Source organism: Arachis stenosperma, chromosome 5 (assembly GCF_014773155.1).
Source record: "Arachis stenosperma cultivar V10309 chromosome 5, arast.V10309.gnm1.PFL2, whole genome shotgun sequence".
Taxonomy (NCBI): Eukaryota; Viridiplantae; Streptophyta; class Magnoliopsida; order Fabales; family Fabaceae; genus Arachis; species Arachis stenosperma.
This window is the reverse complement of record NC_080381.1, coordinates 34,670,961-34,677,405: the sequence shown is the minus strand read 5'-3', so window position 1 is coordinate 34,677,405 and position 6,445 is coordinate 34,670,961. Positions and strand designations below refer to the sequence as shown.

At 39.3% G+C, this 6,445-nt stretch overlaps 1 non-coding gene across 1 annotated transcript; it reads left to right on the top strand.

Moving 5' to 3' along the window:
* Positions 1–305: 305 nt before the first annotated feature.
* Positions 306–413, top strand: LOC130983484 (small nucleolar RNA R71). The gene has a single exon (XR_009087470.1). It is a non-coding gene; the product is annotated as a small nucleolar RNA R71 (small nucleolar RNA).
* Positions 414–6,445: the final 6,032 nt, after the last annotated feature.

The following is a 6,445-nucleotide window of genomic DNA, read 5'->3' as shown; positions in this document are numbered from 1 at the left end:
ACATTTTGCATTCCAGACAGACTTTGAGAGATCAAATTGACTTGTTGGGTCAATATTTTGTTCAGAGCCAGTATGGCATTCAGAGTATCAATCTCAAGAACTCATTTCTTCTGATTTGTCCCATTGTTCACAGGATTCCTTTCAGAAGTGTACATGAATTGGTTATTTGCAACCATTTCAATGAGCTCTTGAGCTTCTGTAGGCGTCTTCTTCAGATGAAGAGATCCTCCAGCAGAGCTATCCAAAGACATCTTGGACAGTTCAGACAGACCATCATAGAAAATACCTATGATGCTCCATTCAGAAAGCATGTCAGAAGGACATTTTCTGATCAATTGTTTGTATCTTTCCCAAGCTTCATAGAGGGATTCTCCTTCCTTTTGTCTGAAGGTTTGGATTTCCACTCTAAGCATACTCAATTTTTGAGGTGGAAAGAACTTTGCCAAGAAGGCATTGACTAGCTTTTCCCAAGAGTTCAGGCTGTCTTTAGGTTGCAAGTCCAACCATATTCTAGCTCTGTCTCTTACAGCAAAAGGGAATAGCATAAGTCTGTAGACCTCAGGGTCAACCCCATTAGTCTTGACAGTGTCACAGATTTGCAAGAATTCTGCTAAAAACTGATGAGGATCTTCCAATGGAAGTCCATGGAACTTGCAATTCTGTTGCATTAGAGAAACTAATTGAGGCTTAAGCTCAAAGTTGTTTGCTCCAATGGCAGGGATAGAGATGCTTCTCCCATAGAAGTCGGGAGTAGGTGCAGTAAAGTCACCCAGCACCTTCTTTGCATTGTTGGCATTGTTGTTGTTTTCGACTGCCATGGGTTCTTCTTCTTTGAAGATTTCTGTTAGGTCCTCTACAGAGAGTTGTGCCTTAGCTTCTCTTAGCTTTCGCTTCAAGGTCCTTTCAGGTTCAGGGTCAGCCTCAACAAGAATGCTTTTGTCTTTGTTCCTGCTCATATGAAAGAGAAGAGAACAAGAAAAATGTGGAATCCTCTATGTCACAGTATAGAGATTCCTTGAGGTGTCAGAGGAAAAGAAAAATAGAAGGAAGAAGTAGAAGAATTCGAACTTATCAAGAGAGATGGAGTTCGAATTGTTCATTGAGGAATAGTGCTAGTCCATAAATAGAAGGATATGAGAAGAGGGGAAGAAATTTTCGAAAATTAAGTAAAAGATTTTAAAAACATTTTGAAAAACACTAATTGATTTTCGAAAACCAGGAGTGGAAAAGAAATCAAGTGATTTTTGAAAAAGATTTTGAAATTAGAAATCAAAAAGATATGATTGAAAACTGTTTTGAAAAAGATATGATTAAGAAGATATGATTGAAAAGTTATGGTTTTAAAAAGATGTGATTGAGAAGATATGATTTGAAAAATAATTTAAAAAGATTTGATTTTAAAAATTAATGACTTGCCTAACAAGAAAAGATATGATTCAAACATTAAACCTTTCTCAACAGAAAAGGCAACATACTTGAAATGTTGAATCAAATCATTAATTGATAGCAAGTATCTTTGAAAAAGGAAAGAAATTGATTTTGAAAACATTTGATTGAAAAGATTTGATTTGAAAAAGATTTGATTTTGAAAACTTTTGAAAACTTGAAAAAAATCTGCATTAAAACAAAATCTTCCCTCTTGTGCCATCCTGGCGTTAAACGCCCAGAATGGTGCACATTCTGGCGTTTAACGCCCAAAGCTCTACCCTTTTGGGCGTTAAACGCCCAGCCAGGCACCCTGGCTGGCGTTTAAACGCCAGTTTGCCTTCCTCACTGGGCGTTTTGAACGCCCAACTTTTTCTGTATAATTCCTCTGCTGTATGTTCTGAATCTTTAATTCTCTGTATTATTGACTTGAAAAAACACAAATTAAAAATATTTTTGGATTTTTTATAATGAGGAATAATCAAAATGTAACTAAAATCAAATAACAATGCATGCAAGACACCAAACTTAGCAGTTTGTACACTACTGACACTAACAAAATGAGAATGCATATGAAAAACAACAAAATACTCAAGACAAGAGAATTTAAAGATCAGAGCAAGGAAATCATCAAGAACATCTTGAAGATCACTTAAGACACATGAATGAATGCAAGAAGAACAGAAACATGCAATTGACACCAAACTTAAAATGAGACTCTAGACTCAACATACAATATTTTTTGTTTTTATGATTTTGTAATTTTTTTTTGGTTTTTCGAAAATTAAGTGGAAAAGAAAATAAAGGTATCAAAATTCTTAATGAGAATTCCAGGAATCATGCAATGTTAGTCTAAAGCTTCAGTCTAAAGGAATTAGACATTGATAGCCAAGCTTCAGCAGGACATTGCATTCAAGAGCTAAATTGATGAGAATCAATCAGCTTTGGTGATGATAGGATCATCACCTTGAAACACTAGAATTCATTCTTAAGAACTCTGAAAAATACCTAATCTAAGCAACAAGATGAACCGTCAGTTGTCCATACTCGAAACAATCCCCGGCAACGGCGCCAAAAACTTGGTGCACGAAATTGTGATCACTACTTTTCACAACTCAAATAATCCCCGGTAATGAATCCAAAAACTTGGTGTTCAATACCATGGCATAAACACAACTTCGCACAACTAACCAGCAAGTGCACTGGGTCGTCCAAGTAATAAACCTTACGCGAGTAAGGGTCGATCCCACGGAGATTGTTGGTATGAAGCAAGCTATGGTCACCTTGTAAATCTTAGTCAGGCAGATTCAAATGGTTATGGATGATATATGAATAAAGCATAAAATAAAGATAGAGATACTTATGTAATTCATTGGTGAGAATTTCAGATAAGCGTATGGAGATGCTTTGTCCATTCCGTCTCTCTGCTTTCCTACTGTCTTCATCCAATCCTTCTTACTCCTTTCCATGGCAAGCTGTATGTTGGGCATCACCGTTGTCAATGGCTATAGTCCCGTCCTCTCAGTGGAAATGTTCAACGCACCCTGTCATGGCACGGCTATCCAGCTGTCGGTTCTCGATCATGTCGGAATAGAATCTAGTGATTCTTTTGCGTCTGTCACTAACGCCCCACAATCGTGAGTTTGAAGCTCATCACAGTCATTCAATCATTGAATCCTACTCAGAATACCACAGACAAGGTTTAGACCTTCCAGATTCTCTTGAATGCAGTCATCAATTCTAGCTTATACCACGAAGATTCCGGTTAAAGAATCCAAGAGATATCTACCCAATCTAAGGTAGAACGGAGGTGATTGACGGTCACGCGTTCATAGGTGAGAATGATGATGAGTGTCACGGATCATCACATTCATCAAGTTGAAGAACAAGTGATATCTTAGAACAAGAACAAGCCGAATTGAATAGAAGAACAATAGTAATTGCATTAATACTCGAGGTACAGCAGAGCTCCACACCTTAATCTATGGTGTGTAGAAACTCCACCGTTGAAAATACATAAGAACAAGGTCTAGGCATGGCCGAATGGCCAGCCTCCCAAAGAGGGTTCAATCATAAAAACATGATCAAAAGATGATCTAGAGATCTAAAGTGATCAAAAGATGAAAAATACAATAGTAAAGGGTCCTATTTATAGGGAACTAGTAGCTTAAGAATTACAAAGATGAGTAAAAGAAATAAAAATCCACTTCTGGGCCCACTTGGTGTGTGCTTGGGCTGAGCATTGAAGCATTTTTTGTGTAGAGACTCTTCTTGGAGTTAAACGCCAGCTTTTGTGCCAGTTTGGGCGTTTAACTCCCATTCTTGTGCTAGTTCCGGCGTTTAACGCCGGGCATTCTTGAGCTAATTTGAAACGCCGGTTTGGGCCATCAAATCTTGGGCAAAGTATAGACTATTATATATTGCTGGAAAGCGCAGGATGTCTACTTTCCAACGCCGTTGAGAGCGCGCCAATTGGGCTTCTGTAGCTCCAGCAAATCCACTTCGAGTGCAGGGAGGTCAGAATCCAACAGCATCTGCAGTCCTTTTCAGTCTCTGAATCAGATTTTTGCTCAGGTCCCTCAATTTCAGCCAGAAAATACCTGAAATCACAGAAAATCACATAAACTCATAGTAAAGTCCAGAAAAGTGAATTTTAACTAAAAACTAATAAAAATATAATAAAAACTAGCTAAAACATACTAAAAACATACTAAAAATAATGCCAAAAAGCGTATAAATTATCCGCTCATCAAGGCCGATCTCACCCTTTTCAGTTTAGATAATGTTCTCAGAGATGGCAAGATTGTCCTTGATGACGAGGGTGATGACGACGCTGATCCTCCTCCTGTGTCCTCTGCCAAAGTGTCGACTACCTCTGCTCCTCCGGTTGCACCTGATTCGGATTGCCATGTTCTGAATCGGGAGGATGGAACTGTAGATGCCGTGCCTATTCAGACTCGTCCTCCTTCTCCTTGTCCTGATGATGCTCCTGTTGTTTGCTGATCTTTTTCTGGATTCTCATGTTAGTTGGCCTGGCTTGTGGGCTCTTTAAAACTTTTTATTTATTTGCTGACGTTTTCTGGTTGTTTTGTCTTGGCAACCTTTTGAAAAACAAAAGTAGCTCGTTATCCTTTTTTGATGGCCTCCGAGGCTTTAAAACTTTGTAGATCATATCAAGATATTTTCTTTTGTTTTCTGAGAATGCTGGTCCTTGTAATTTTTTTGGATTGCCTCGTGCTTTGTAGCTTGGATCCTCTGTATTTGTGTGGATCCGACTTGTTTTTTCGTTTTTTGTAGGTATTTTTGATGTTTCCCCAACTGATTTCTTTGTGTTGATTCCCTTTATTTCTATAATCCTCTTTCCTGGACCTTCGTTAGGTCTCTTTCAGGGATTACTTTTGTTCGTAGGAGTCCGACTTCATTTAGGTCGGTCTCTTCTGAGTTATATCTTTTTAGTAGCAGGAGTCCGACTTCGTTTTGTCGGTCTCCTTTAAGTTATAGCGTAATCCTCTTTCTTGGATCTTTATCAGATCTCTTTCAGGGATTACTTGTGTAACTTTTCAGTAGCAGGAGTCCGACTTCGTTATGTCGGTCTCCTTTAAGTGTAATCCTCTTTCTTGGATCTTTATCAGATCTCTTTCAGGGATTACTTCTGTAACTTTTCAGTAGCAGGAGTTCGACTTCGTTATGTCGGTCTCCTTTAAGTTATTTTTCGTAGTCCTCTTTCTTGGATCTTTGTCAGATCTCTTTCAGGGACTACTTGTATAACTTTTTAGTTTTGGGCTGACTTTGTTATGTCAGGCCCTTCTAAGTTAAAGTAATCCTCTTTAATAGGGTTGGCCAGACCTCTTTTCAGGGTTTACTTATAACTTGGGTTGACTTGGTCTGACTTCTGAACGTCGGCCAGTCTTTAAGTTATTATATTAGCTATCCGTAAGACCTCGTCAGGTTCTTTTTTTTGGATTGCTTTCGATAACTTCTTATATTATTCTGTGTTCATCTTTGCCGATTTGTAGAAAATGGTTGGCATCTTTAGATCGTCCTTTGGGTGAATCGCGTTTTTACCTTTATCGGACGATTGTCTTTATCGTGGTCGCGCAGTGAATTTGTTTTTCACTTTCTGCCGACCTGTTGCTTTATAATCGGAAGATGAATTCTTCAGATTAATGCGTCTTGGAATCTTGTAGAATATCTTAATAAACTTTATTCAAAAGAAAAAATGTAAATATATACATGTGGGAATTCCCTTGTTCCTAGGTCTCGACATGGTGCCTCATTAAAAAACTTTTTCAGGAAAAGAGAGCGCATCCATTTAGTGAGATCCTTTACTTTTTCTAACTGTAGTACCTTCTTAGGTTGCAGGCGTGCCATGATCGAGGAAGCTCCCGTCCATCAAGCTCGGACAGTCTGTAGTAGCCCTTCCCCAGTACTTCAAAGACTCGGTAAGGTCCTTTCCAGTTTGCTGCCAGCTTTCCTTCTCCGGGTCGAGTTGTTCCAATGTCATTTCTGATTAGGATGAGATCATTCTCTGCGAAACTTCTCGGTACTACCTTTTGATTATATCTTGAGGCCATTCGTCGCTTTAGAGCTTCTTCCCTGATCCGAGCTCTTTCTTGGGTTTCGGGTAACAAGTCGAGCTCTTCTCTCTGAAGTTGGGAGTTTGCTTGTTCATTGTAGTGGACTACTCGGGGAGATCCTTCTTCGATTTCTATTGGAATCATTGCCTCCACTCCGTATGCTAGTCGGAATGGTGATTCGTTTGTAGTAGAATGGGGTGTTGTTCGATATGCCCATAGGACTTGTGGTAGTTCCTCGGCCCAAGCTCCCTTTGCTTCTTGTAACCTCCGCTTTAATCCGGCAAATATGACTTTGTTGGCCGCTTCGGCTTGTCCATTGGCTTGGGGATGTTTGACAGAGGTGAACTGGTGTTTTATGTTCAAGTCGGCCACCAGTTTTCTGAAGCCTGCCTCTGTAAATTGGGTACCGTTGTCCGTGGTGATGGAGTATGGTACCCCGAATC